This window comes from Drosophila biarmipes, chromosome 2L, assembly GCF_025231255.1.
Source record: "Drosophila biarmipes strain raj3 chromosome 2L, RU_DBia_V1.1, whole genome shotgun sequence".
NCBI classification, from domain to species: Eukaryota; Metazoa; Arthropoda; class Insecta; order Diptera; family Drosophilidae; genus Drosophila; species Drosophila biarmipes.
In genome coordinates this window covers 16,324,571-16,338,494 of record NC_066612.1, presented here as the reverse complement: position 1 = coordinate 16,338,494, position 13,924 = coordinate 16,324,571, and the positions used below count along the sequence as shown (strand labels likewise).

General features: G+C 41.7%; 1 protein-coding gene across 2 annotated transcripts in view; it reads right to left on the bottom strand.

The window, feature by feature from the left end:
* LOC108034170 (insulin-like growth factor-binding protein complex acid labile subunit) overlaps window positions 1–13,924 on the bottom strand; it is a 51,297-nt gene that overhangs the window by 31,755 nt on the left and 5,618 nt on the right. The window contains exon 2 of one of the 2 annotated variants that reach the window (XM_017108977.3): window positions 4,435–4,478. The exons of the other annotated variant lie outside the window; for it this stretch is intronic. The gene's annotated coding sequence lies outside the window, so the exon portion shown is untranslated. The remainder of the gene's footprint in view (window positions 1–4,434; window positions 4,479–13,924) is intronic. 2 annotated transcript variants of the gene reach the window in all.

The following is a 13,924-nucleotide window of genomic DNA, read 5'->3' as shown; positions in this document are numbered from 1 at the left end:
TCCGCTCCAACGTCCATGCACTACAAAAAACTATAAAATTTTAGGTTACCAAATACTTCCCCTAAAATACATAAAATCATAAAATGAACCAAAATATTTTAAAAATATGTTTTCTAACATTTAGGAACACACATACAAATTTTATATAAAGTAAAATGTACTTTTCATTTTCAATTCATGACTTCTCTGGAGAGTTTTCTTGAACTTAATTTCCTAGAAACTTGTTTCTGACATTATAACAATTTTGGTTTCATTGCAGATTGAATTTTTTCCGCAGTGAAACCACTCCGCCCCGAGGAGGAAATGGAAAAAGTGCACAACTTGAGCACAATATAAATTTCATTGGGCGCCAAGGCCAAATCGAACTGGTCAGCTCAGCGTCTGTTTCCATTATTTATTTGCAGCAAATTAAGCCCGACCCCCCGAATAAAAAGGGGCGAGCAAACAGCGAAGGAAAAGGGCGAACTGCCAGGGCGAGTCAAGTCAAGTGTCAGCATAAATGAAATTTCCCACCGCAAACTTCCGGGAAAATGGAGGAGCAGGCTGCTCGCCGGATTCATCCCTCTGTTAACAATGCATGCGCATAACAAAGAGCAAATGTCGGGTTGAACTTTTCACGGTTTCACTTTCCCATCGACTTTCCATTTCCCACTGCCCCCTTTCCTACCCCTTCCCTCTGCAACTTGGACCTCGGACATCGACACACTTGGCTGGCGCCATTAAGGTGCAACAAAATGTGCATACGGGAAGTGCTTCCAGCAGGTTACCTTGCATCCGAACTCTGAAATTCGCACAATTCAATTGCGCAGTCATTTCCGGCTTCGACTAACACCCCTGAAAAGCCATTCAAGCCACTTCGATTGGGGTTACTCCCCGGGATATGATTTCCCTTTTGTGAGGGTGCAAAACGCGGGCCAGTTGAAGGTACTTTTACACTGGTAAATTGGTAAATGTTTGCTTAATGGAACGTGGAACCGATTCTGGAAGGTATACCATGTAAGGTACTTTATAATGATTATCATTTTTGAAGTTAACTTACTATTTGTATATTGAAAACGAGTTATACATCGCAAAGTAAAGCAACGCTAATTTCTAGATTTTGTATAAACTTATACAGAGAGCAGAGTACTAAGAGCCCAGGGTTCTTTTCAATAGGGAACACTTCTTTTATGTTAATCACTGCATTCGTTCCACTTCCTCTTTGCCTCCATTTTGCGGTCGCACACAAATGAGCTGCATCATTTCCGCCTCTCCCCCTCCGCTTTGTAGGTGTGCAAAGTGGTTAAACATTCAGGAACTGCAGATAACAAGGTAAAGTCGGTATAGTCAGGGGTAAAAAAGCAATTCTGCCGGGTTCTAGTGAAGCGTTACATTTGCGGGGTTCCGTTCGCTTGAGTCTCAGTGGCTGGCTTTTCGCCGGTTCTGCTGCTTTTGTGCTAACTTTTTTAATGAACTTGTTGATGTTGCGTGAGTACATTGCTGTTTTTGCTGATTTTATTGTTCTTGATGTGGGTTTTTCTCTTTTTTGCTGCTGCTGCCGGCTGTCTGTCAAATGATTTGCTCAAGAGCGGCGGGATGTGCAGCGCGTGTAATTGACTTGTGAACTCGAACATTTGGCACTCAATTAACAGCCAGCACTGGCAATACTTAATTTATGTGCTGCAGATAAACTAAGTCAAGAGCGATTTAATAAAATTCGCAGAATATCTGATGATGTCATTGTGGGAAAAGGGTTATAAAAAATGTATTATCAGGATAGTAAATAGGTAATTTTAAAATAAAGATAAATATTAGAAATTTTCATTTATGCCAAGAATAATATTAATCCAACTACTTCAGAGAACTTTATTTATTTTAAAGTTCCGAAATACCGTGGCATTTTAGCCAAACTAGGCCCTGTCACATCACCGCTAAGTTGTAAAATATGCATCACCCTTTTGGCTATACATTTTGGCAGCACATGAATCACCCTCTCCCTCGAAGGCCGCCGACTGCATTATGAATTATTAATTACAATTTAATTAAAACTGTCTAACTTGGCAGAGGACTCCCGGCCGTCGTAAAAACTAATGCGGCTTGCGGCCTGCCAAGTCGGGCCAATAAATCAAGAGCGCGTTAACGAAACTGATATGCCATCTCCGCTGGAAGGAATTCAAGAGGGCCCAGATGAAAGTCCCCCGATGAGGGCGAAAGCCAAAACTTGAAGCCAGCCAGGCGGGAAAAGCGCAAGCGGGCCAACTGGAAATGTAACAATTAATGTCATCAGCTTGCAATATCAACAACGGCAACGGCAGTCAAATAAACAATGGCCACGAGTGGCAGTGGTTAACAATGCCAAACAACGTGGCCAACTACCAAATGGTCCAGTGGTCAGCCAGCAATTCTGTAGATAAAGAGGATCTGCGGCATGTGTGTTGTTTGCATGTTGTTTGGCCAGGGTGGCGATGCAGGCTGCATAACTTGTTGACTTGCTCTGACTAATTGTCAATCGAGACCAAGGATCAGGGCAAATAAAATAAACCAGGGGAGTCAATTAACCCGGTAGAGGTGAGAATATCTACTGGGAAGTGCATCACTATTTTTTAAATATATCTGGAGATACAAGTTAAATGGTTGATATTTAACAAGTAGTTTATGATTCACTGCCAAAATTAGTACTCATAATACTACAGAAGCTTTTAAAAATATTTTTGAAAGTGACATCCTACACAATACATTTTTTATTACACACACTTGAGTGTAAACATTTCTCACACAAAACTCTTAAAATTCCACAGTGCCAGGCTACACTCACAGCATTGCCCCACATAAATGGCGGCCCCATCTTATTGTTCCTCAAGCATTCCAGAGGAGACCCAAAATAACCGAGTTAAATGACCGAAAATCGTGCCACATTTTCTACTCATTTTCCCGAGCAACTAGCATGAAAACGAGGCTAACTCGGCTAGCTCTTGGCACTAATTAAGTCAAAACCTTAGCATTTACCTTGGGGCCAGGTGCTCGGCGGGGCAAAAGGAGGAGCTGGGGACGGGGCAGAGTGATCCATCTTGGGGCTGCGAGTATAAATAGGAAACCCTTGTTGCGAAGGCTTCGGGGCACATAAAAATGTCATATGTCAACTACAGGTTGCCTTGTCAGCACTCATTAAGCTCTTAACCTCATTCGGGCGCACACTCAGAAACACCCAGACTCTCACCCGCACGCACACCCACAGATGTACACATCCTGGACAAATGCAAGTGAGCGCTTTATTACCAATGTCGACACGCCCGGTCGGTAGAGAGCAAAGCTGGCAGGACAACAGAGCTGGCAGGACTCTTGTCTCAGTTCGCCAGCGAGTTCACTGACCGGGAACTCAGACTTTAAGCCCTCATTTTGCTGAAAAAATATGAATGTGCGGCACTCGCGTAATTCGCTTTCTTCCCCGGCTGCCTTTCAATTAATTTAACTCGCGCTGTTTCGGGTCCTTTTCGCATTTTCTTGGCCCGAATGAATGAAATCAAATTAATTACGGAGACGACGAGCTGATAGCGAGGACGCAGAAAGGATCCGCCGCTCCCTTATGCACATGCATGAAAATTTCTTTTCATAATTTATGCTCCTTCTTCCGCCCGGCTCTTTGTGCTTCTCCTCCTCTTGGCCTTTTGCCATTCATTTCAAGACATTTCCCAGGCGAATCTTATCTGTCCTCCTCATCGTTACCCACTTCATCAGTTAGTTTTGCCAAGATGGGGGCATATATGTTAGGGATATCACACGTTTAGTAAATAAACATTTGTTCGTCCTTAAAAATACTCAAATATTCAAAGGTCTCTCTTAGTTGTTAATACTTCCTTGTCGACCCAAACACTATACTTCCATTATGGTCCTCATAGTTCTTTGCCCCGTTTTGTGCATATGTCTCAAGCATTTCGTTTTTTTGGATATGTGTGGGGGCATAATTTGATTTCTCCTCTCTTTGATTAAGGATGTCGAACGAAACGCCTGGATCTCCATCCACCCACACATTCAGGGGCAATAGGTCGGCAGTCGTAGTTTTAGCTTGCAGTCATTTTGCGCTTTGATATTGGATTTCAGCTCGCATTTCTTTCATTCCTCCACATATCGAATTTTCCGCCTTTGAGCCATGGTCAGCATATTGTTAAACAAGCTTCTATTGGCCCATCAAGTCCCTTGCCTTGGAGCCTTTGGCATTTGTGGGCCAACATATTTGGCAGCTTTCATTGAAAATATTTTCCCCAAATGAAGCTCACAGTTCCAGTGCAGTTTTCATAAAATTTCCAGAATGAAATTACGAAAAGGAAATTATTATCCTCTCCCCCAGACTGATGGATGATAAATGGCACAGAATGAGTTCAACTGTCAAAGCAATGAAATCTGTCACGAATGTCAAAACAAGTTGGGGAAAGTCACATGTTTGCAAGCAAAACTTACCCTCTGCTGTGTGGGTTTATTGAACTCTCAACTTGGTCGTCTGTCTGCAATAGAGAGTGATATTCATGTACATAAACGATGATTAAAATGCATTAATCAAGTCGAATTAGGCGCATTAAAGGTTGACAAAATCTTAATCAGGGACAAGTTATCTCTCTACTTAATTAAGCAAGTAGCAATTCAATTAGTTGGGCAGCCAAAGTCAAAGCCAAAGTCACGTGGAAAAAGGATCTGCGTCGCACCTGTACACAGGTGTGCTAATAAAGACACACACATACCGTCAGGGAATTCGAGGCCGGGTCACGGTGAGCCGCAAAATCAGAAATGTTAATTAAAATCACTGAGCGTTGAGCCCAGGCGACAGGCATGCTAAGCAGGCCCCAAGTCTGTGGGGAATTCGGTTTCTCTGGGGAAAAGGGGCGGAAGGCCGGAAAACCCCTGACCACACAGGTGGAGGCAAGACAAATGTTGCAGATAGCAATCTGCCGGGGTTTATTAAATGTGGTGTAAAGATGCCAAATGCAAACAAATTAATTTGAAGCAGGCAAGGATTTCAAATACAACATACGCAACATACGCCGACGACACAGCGGTTATGGTCAGGAGTCCAAGCGAATGGAACATAGGCATAAACTGCCCAGGCATTTCTATGCTCGGTTCTGTACTTCGTCACGAGTCCCACTACAAGTACCTTGGTGTGATTTTGGATAGAGGACTCACCTTCCAGAGGCACACAACAATGGTGAAGCAGTAAGTGCTTTCAAGGGCAGCAAGTATGGCCTAGCTACTTACTTCAAGGAATAAGCTTTCTTTGTCTAACGAAGTGCGAATTTATAAATCGATTCTTAGTCCAATCTGGAAAAATGCACTACAGGTCTACGGCATAGCGTCAAAGTCGAACTTAAACAAAATACGTGTAGCGCAAAGCAAGATTATCAGATCGATTTGCAATGCCCCATGGTTCATGAGACCAGAGATATTGAAAGAGATCTCAAAATCCCAAAGGTAGGCGATGTTTGTCGGACGCATGCTGAAAACTACTTCAGACGCCTTGGCTGTCATCCTAACTCCCTGGCGAAGAGGCTAATTTGGAGACCAACAAGAAGAAGACTTAAAAGATACCACCCACATGATCTTCCATTAAGATATATTTAACACCCTCGAAGTCTGCTGTAACTGTAAATTGTAAATGAATAGAAATACTGTATAACCTTTATACCAACGCTTTGTTATCCCCTTTATTTAAAACCTGCTCAAGCTGCCATATAGGTAGCAGTATACCTGTTAATTCTGAATAAATATAAACGGTTTTCTCCAAAAAAAGGATTTCAAATGGCCAGGCCTCAGTCGAGATATAACGTAGCTAGTCTTAGTGTCTAAATGAAGGCTTTCTTTGCTACGAAATAAATAAAATATAGTTCTAACTTTTAAATTTATTTAAAAACGTTCGAACCAAATACTTTCTCGTCTTTGTTCCCAACTTCAAAGCTGCAATTTTTGTGCCCCGGTTGCCAAAATAAATGAGAGACAAAAGTCACAGGGCCACAACAACGCAGAATTGCATTTAAAATTCGTAATGGACGTACCGGAAATACAGAATTCCGATCAGGAAGCACGGGGGTCAGGAAATGAAGTAAAAAAGTGCCGCAAAAAGTGCGCAAAGCCAAAGAGAAAGCTCACGGCCCGAAAAAGGGAAAACGAAGGTTAAAAAGTAAACAAAAGAGCTGAAATAATATTTATATTAAAAAAAGTGCAATGCAAAGGACGCGGGTGGAGTGGGCGACCTTCCCTTTGATCGCAAATTGAATATAAAAAATGTAGGATAGACAAAATAATTGCGAGGGCAACCTCGCCGAGTCAAAGCAATTAATGAGGCCCTAAAAAGCGGCTAATTCCCTTCAATTCGCCGGCGAGCAGCTTAAGCCGATGGCTTTTAATTTCGTCTGGGCGAAAGTGGTCGATGATTCGAGTTCCGGTCTCGGCAACACGACCCCCGACTCCCGACAACAAGTTGCATTAAAACGGATGCTAACTTTCATTAAAAGCCACTTAACCCGTGCCAGGACAACGGAGACCGCCCAACCCACTGCCCCCCACTTGACCAGGCAACCACTTGACCCACATGCCCCACGCCGGGGCAACAACAAAGGCCGGCGATGCCACGTGCATACCCCGAGTCCTGCCCCCTGTGTCCAGAACTCCTGTTAGTTGGCTTAGAGGACTTAGAAGTGGGGTCTGTCCCGAAAGGGGGCGTGGCACTGCTGCACATCGTTAGTCATATTTTTTTACCGAGCAACGAAAACTTTTTTGGCAAACACGAAGCCCGGAAAGAGATATTTTTAATTAAATTAAATAACAGTGCGTACAGGGAGAGCGAATGAGGGGCGACTTGTGGTTTTTGGGACGAAATGCAAAAGTCAGAAACTACTGCATACTTATGTGGGCAAAAGTTTCAGTGGGATTAGAGATTTTATTTAAGATCTTAAAAGCCCAACGCCCGAGGGGACGTTTCCACAGAAAGTTGATGCAAATACGGCACCACTACAGGGATTATTACAGCAAATTGAAAGCTTCTCTTTTATTGAAAAATATTCTTGCATCCCGAACACTTTTGTGACCAATTGTCGAGCAGTTAAAAAGTTTGGGCAGCCAAAGTTTCAGCCGCAGTCGATCAAGAAAATCTGCCACAGCCACAATGTCATGGGAAGAGCTCACATATGCTGCCACATTTCGATTTTCGGAGTCAACGTTCGCGTATTTCTATTTCATTAGCTGCTATTTTCCTTTAATTTTTTCGCCGCCAAACAAACAAACAATGAAGGAAAAGCAGTCAAAAAAGTTAAAAAACGGCAACGCGGAGAAAACTGGGAAAAAATGTGGGGCCAAAGGGGAAATGGGGGCACTGCAGACAAAACTGCAAAACTTTGGCGATTCTTTCTCGGTTATTTTCGGCCCAACTGTTTTCTTTTAATGCCGAAGCGTGAAAACAAAACTTTTTCTGCCTCTCAGCCGGCACTCTCAATCGGCGACACTAATGGTCTGAAATTGAAATGGATTTTCGAGCTTGTGCAAATATGTTGTCGACTTGAAAAAACAAACTTAATCGAATGGGTTTACCGAGAACATCATATGCATTATTACCCAAAATGAGCAATCGATTTGAGCGAAATGGAGGCTAAGGCAAATAAAAATTAACAGCCTTTAGAAATAACAAAATGACTGGTTTAGGGAGAATGATGTTCTGAGTTATTCCGATAATTTGTATTAGTATTTTTCTTTTGAAAACGTTTAAAAACTAACTAATAAAAACAAAAATAACATGGCGTCAATGGTAAACGGCATTATCAAATAAAGTTTGTTTGTTTTTTCAACACCATATGGTTTTCAATAAATTTGCCTTCTAATTAAATGTGCCATTTTTAACGTGAAATTAAACTAAAACTGTTGAATTTAATGGACCGCCCAGAAAATATGCAAATCAAATGCTAATCAACGACTGGCCGTAAAATGCGATTTCGATATGTGATATCTATTACAAATGACTCCCACAATTTGCCTGTTTGTTTGACCCAAATGGAAGTGGCCCCAAAATTCAGCGCTCAATTTCCGCAAACAAACAATCCAACAAAAGCCGACGCCAGAGTGAATGAATAACTCTGAACATAATACACAGAAATTTTGCATTTGGGACATCGAGAGCGTCAAGTAAAGTCTGACGTGGACCGCGGCTGGGCTAATTAAAATTTGTAATTGAAAAGGTCCGACAGATACACGCCCATAGGATATTGTTAGCTTGCACACCTCCACATCCCCGGGCAATCTATCAAATTCGCCTGGCAGTGCTGTAAATTCAATTTTCCACAGCATCCAGTTCGAAAGTGCTAATGCTTAGCGAGGGCCCTTCGATCGATGAGTTTTATGGATTACTCAGCTAGCTCGACAGCTGAAGCCTTAAACAGAAATTGATTGCATATTTCAACGCTTGCGAAAACTCAAGCCCAGTCCACAGCCGCAGCTCGGTTTAGGTAAATTTAATTCAATATTTTTGTCATTCTATGCAGATTTCTGCTGGCATTTCTGCTGCCAACAAAAGTAACGAGAGCGGGCCAAAAAGTGTTCGGTTATTTGGGTCAGAAATGTATTAGAAAGTGCTAACTAACTGCAACGAATGCCTCCGTTGCGATTTTCTCCGTATAAATATTGCACCAAAGTTGGTCTGCCGCCAGCGGTAAACAAACTTCTGTGGTCAACGGGTCGGCTAATCGATATTAAATGTAGCCCGAGGGAAGGGAAAACGAGCCCGACGTGTGGTCCCTTCATCAAACATATCGCAATCTTTAATTTTTCGGTCTCCGCAGTGCCAACGATTTTGGGCATTAATTGAATTCGGTGCCTGACACATTCTGTTTTCTCTCTTTTTTGGGTTCCTTGGAAATTTAGCACTTGTGGTGAGTGCGGTGCCCAAAGGAAGGCAAACAACGCGGCCAAAAATGTAGAAAAGATTAATTTTTGAAGCGGTGCCAAGGGCTCAAGGACGAAGATGTCGCAAAATGATTTAGGCTTTGCAAATATTTGGCCGAGCAGTAATTAAAAAATTGAAACGACATTTATTTTGGTCAGTGTCGCATCCTAGAAAGATAATTCAAGTGCAAGTCAAGAAAGTTAAAATTAATTTAAATGTATTTCAGATTTTTTGTGCTTATACAATAAAACCTGATGTTTTTTTGGTGCTCTCCTAGCTTTAATTGGAGACTGGTCTAGCTCGCATTGTGTAGCTTTAGATGCCTCAGTTACATTTTCCTGGTCAAAATGTTCCGGTTTGGAGCTCTGCACTCGAGCACTTTGTCGGCTGCCTCATAAATCTTGAGTGAAAATTTTCGTTTGGCCCATAAAAAATTAACAATGCGTAAAGGGGCAGGCTAAGTTACGAGGCGGACTGCTGTGGGGTTTTAGCGTAAGCCAGGATTTCTGCGAGGGCTTGCCAAGTATGTCCCTGCTGCACTTGAGACCCCCAAGCCCTCACACACACCCAGGTATACATATTGCACCCGCACACTTCGGTATGCCAGTGGGTGAGAGTGGGCAGCCATAAAGGTTTTGTGGTCCAGTTGGGCAGACCCGACGGATGCCCTCATGCACGCCTCATCGCCTTCAAGAGTACACGTGGAAAACAGTGTTGCCAAATCACGAAATCATCATCAAGAATAAAATTAACTTACATAAAATCGGACCTCTATCCAAACACTATTTTAAACATAACAATGGCAGGTAAAATTATATGCATACAAGCTTATAAATTATAAACTTAAGGCTGAAAAGCTTTTTTAAATAATTATTTTTTAACTATTATAAATTATATGTTTTATAAATAAATAACAACACATTTTAACGTTTTAAGATAAGCCAGTACTCTCAGATTTTTTAGAGCGACTCAAAATTCCATTTGCAATTTCTTTCTTTAAGTGTTGTATCGAGATGGGGCCCGATATTTGCGGTCAGTTCTTCGAGTCTGCATTAAGGAACAAGCGCTTTCCCTCCGCTCTTGTTTCATTTTATATGGCCCTGCCTTGGAGTTGGAATTGGATCCTGGGACTCTGACTGCGAATCTGCCTTTAACTGTCTATCTGGCTGTCAGTCAGTCCATGGCCCGTAAGTGCATTGGGGAGCTTCGTTTGCGCACTCCGCATGATGTCCTTAATTGTGAATATGTGTTAATGTATTCCCTTTGGCACGTTAACATTTTATTTTGCCATTTTAAATACTTCCAATCTGGCTTTAAGCCCGGTTGAGGAGGGCCGGGGAAAGGAAACCTTGTCCAACGTGACACTGAACACGTTTTAACGCCGAGAAGCTTCTGGCCCCAGCCTTCATAACTTATGCCCATAGATAAGCGACGGCAGGCTCTTCGTCCTTTTCGCCCTCCTTTCGTCCTTGCGGTTGCCCCGAACATTGTTTCTGCTTTTTTGTGTATTTGGTGGTTTGTGGGAGGACTTTTTGGGTCGTGGGCTTGGGGCTTTCCCCCCTCAATGCTGCTGGCCATTTAAGCAAATTATCAAATTTTCATAATTCTGTATTGTAATTGCTTAAAGCTCAAGCGCAACTAGAAGCGGCAAGTTCTTGGAAGACAAATGTTAATGGCAAATTAATAATGCACTCTTGAGAGGGAATATACTTATGTTTATCTTTGAAGAGGCACAAGTTCGCAATATGATTTTCTTAAAGCTTTTAATATTTAAATAAAAAATGTTAGCACATTTCAAACAGGTTTTTCTCCAGCCTTAACTCTTTAATTTTAAATCGTTTAATATGTAAACGTTGTCTGGGCAGAACACAAATATTTATTGGTCAATTTCCCATCATTCTGGGCCTAATCTCCTCGGCAAACCGCAGCAAAGAAATAGCTCTTTGGTGCAAAAACCTGCTGTTCGATGACCGCAATCGGTTCGGGTCTCCACACACGCCGACCGACCCAGCTTTATTTATATTTAATTGTGCCGACCGCATTGTTGGCACGTTACACCTCAAATTGTAATTACATCCTTGATGGACTCGGCCACTCAGTGAACGTGCCATTAATTATGAAAATATTGCCCAAACACTTCTGGGCGAAAAGATGCTTTCCTCTTAATTTTCCAGCCCCCACTCTTCTCCTCCTTTTACCGACACTTACATTAAATGTAAAGTATTTGGCACAATATTTTTGCTACACTTGCCTCAAATTGTATTTCCAGTTCGCCTCTTATAACAATGCACACTCAAACACACACATCAAGTATTTCTGTCAGAGTGCGTGTATTTTAGAAATGGTACCTATTGTGCTTTTTTTGTTTTCGTCTGGGCTGGAAAACTCGGTTTTCCGTTTTTGTTTGCTGTGGCTGCATTGTGACTTTTCTTCTTATTTTTTTAAACTTTTTTTTGTGGCTTTTCACGGTAGCCAAAGTGTGATTTTACCCGGGCTCAGCAGTAAGAAAAGTTAGTTAGATTAAGTTTTAACAAGTAATATTCAAAAATATATACATTTTCAATCCTTTCCTTGTTAAAGAAAATTTATTTTTACCTTTGATACCATGTATGTAAGTATTGTTTTACATTTTTCCTAGGTAATTCCGAATTCGATCTCCTCGTTTCTGTCGTACCTTCACCTTCTTTTCAGCCAAAAGCATGTAATATTTACTGAACCAAATTAAGGACATGAAAAATCCTTGGCAACTTTAGCACGAGGCGAGACGAGAAACTGAAATTGAATAACTTGCTGAATGGTTAGTGGGTGAAAAATGACTTAATGAAAATTAGGCAGCCAGACGATATTGTTCGTGGGCCAACTGGCAAACTGATTTGGGGCCGGCTTCTTAAGATGCCAGGACACGTAGGCACCGGCAGCCGCAGGACATTTACGGCAGTTAAATTTTTGGCCACCGAATAGACCCCCAAAAACGTGCAATTATTCAAAGTGCGGAAAGAGTTTTCGCATTAAACGTGTAACTTTTCGGAACGCGAATGCGGAATGGGCACCGAGGAAATTGTTCATAAGTTGGAGACAACTTTCCCCCAACTTCTTGCGGCTGAGACGAGCCAAAGGAAACATTTTCATTTTAATTCCAGTCAGCATCTAATTTATTGCCGCAATTTGCCTAGCGCGGCCCGGCTGCCGTTGTTGCCGAATATTAATTTAACATAAACGGCTCACAGCCATCACCAAATTGCCCCCAAAATGATTACACGACACTCCGCCTCGTCGTCCTCGATATCCTTGGTGGCTGCCTGACGATGTCGTGGATTTGGCATCGCGCCACTGAAGATCAACATCAAATTACCCTAATCAAATTGTCATTACGCATATTTTAAGTAAATGAGTGCGTGAATTTAGATCAAATTAGCAGGCGGCAGCAACTGGCTGACATTCAATTTACATGTGATTTTCGAGGGGCACATTTTTTACGAGGTCCTCGAATAGGAGAAGTTAAAGCGGGAGAGGAATGCTCATTTAATTTAAATTTACAAGCGCAGAGGAAGATTCTTCTCGTAGTAAAAAAGTTTTAGCGTTTAATGCAAAGCATTAATTCTTGTAGCTGAAGAAAACGAGACCCTTGGGCTTGCATTTAAATTAAAAATTAAATTTTCTAATTATTCTTTCTAATTATTAGACCTGTCAAAGCAATAAGCAACTGGTTGTAACTGTATACGATTTATTAAACTAAAAATTGTTATACTATGCATCAGCTTTTTAAATTCGTTAAATGACTGATTTTCTAAGTATGATAAACATAATTTCCTGTCTAGGATTCAAGAACAAAGTTGGCCAAAGCCCCAGCACAATGTATTTATGCCAAGTTAATTATTTCCCCTGCCACAATCGCCTCCTCCACTCTTCACATTCTCAGACACGTGCTGAAATATATCCTTCACTGCCAGTAAGAACTTCCGCAAACAAAACCCAGTTTTGTTGAGTACTGGAAATTAATCAAGAACGGGTTGACCGCTTGGCTGCTGGGCGCTTAGAGGCTTCCGCCCACCGAGATGCTCGCCAAACAAAATAAAGCTTAGTTAGCAAGCAGTTTAGAAAAGTTGCGAGGCAAAAAATAAGTAAATATAGAGCGCAGCATATAAAACTACTAACAAGACATAAATGGACGAAGAATAAGCAAGGATAACTGAAAAGTTTCGTCTGCGGAAGGGAGCAGTGGAATAGCACAGGCAGGAACAAAGTTCTGGGAAAACACCTCAAGAATCCTGGGGCTGCGACGGGGTGTGGGTTGAACTTTCCACCGAACTGGAGCTGAACTTTTATTTGTTTGACTCGTGAGCAACAAACTTTGCCTCCATGTTCTCTCTTTCATCTTTTGTTTTCCCGATTTTATAGCTGCGAAACGTCAGCGTCAGTGATGCCGAATCTTAGATTTTAAGGAAAATTATTATGCTGAATTATGTTTCAATATTTATCAGTCATCGATAATATAATTTAAATCGATCGAAATATAATAAAAATGATTTATGTAAGGAAAGATATATTCATAAATAATTTAAATTTAATTCTTGAATGAATTTTTATCTTGAGGAATTACACTTCCACTTCAGTTAAAGTGCCCTATAAAATCGCCAAGCTGGCACAGCTCCACTCCCTATGGGTCAGTCCTAAGCGGAACAAACGAGCAGGGGAACCGCTCGCCAAGTGCCCTCCAAATTACTCGAATGATACTTGATGGTTGCAATCAGCAGAGACCCCGACCGACAGCAGACTTCATTATTTTGATAGCAATTAGCAAATTGAGTTCTATAATATTTCTGTTGTCCGTTTTGCAGCTCTCGCTTTGAGTTGTTTTAATTTTATTGTGTGTCTCGTGTGTGGCCAAATGTTGTCAAGCAATTAGTGCAGCACGACTGGGTTTTCCTCTTTCCGGCGGGGAACACCCTGCGTATGCTTGATATGGGAGGGTCAACGGAGGGGTTCCTTTTGGGTTCCGCCTTTTTGCCAACACTCCGCAGTGTAATT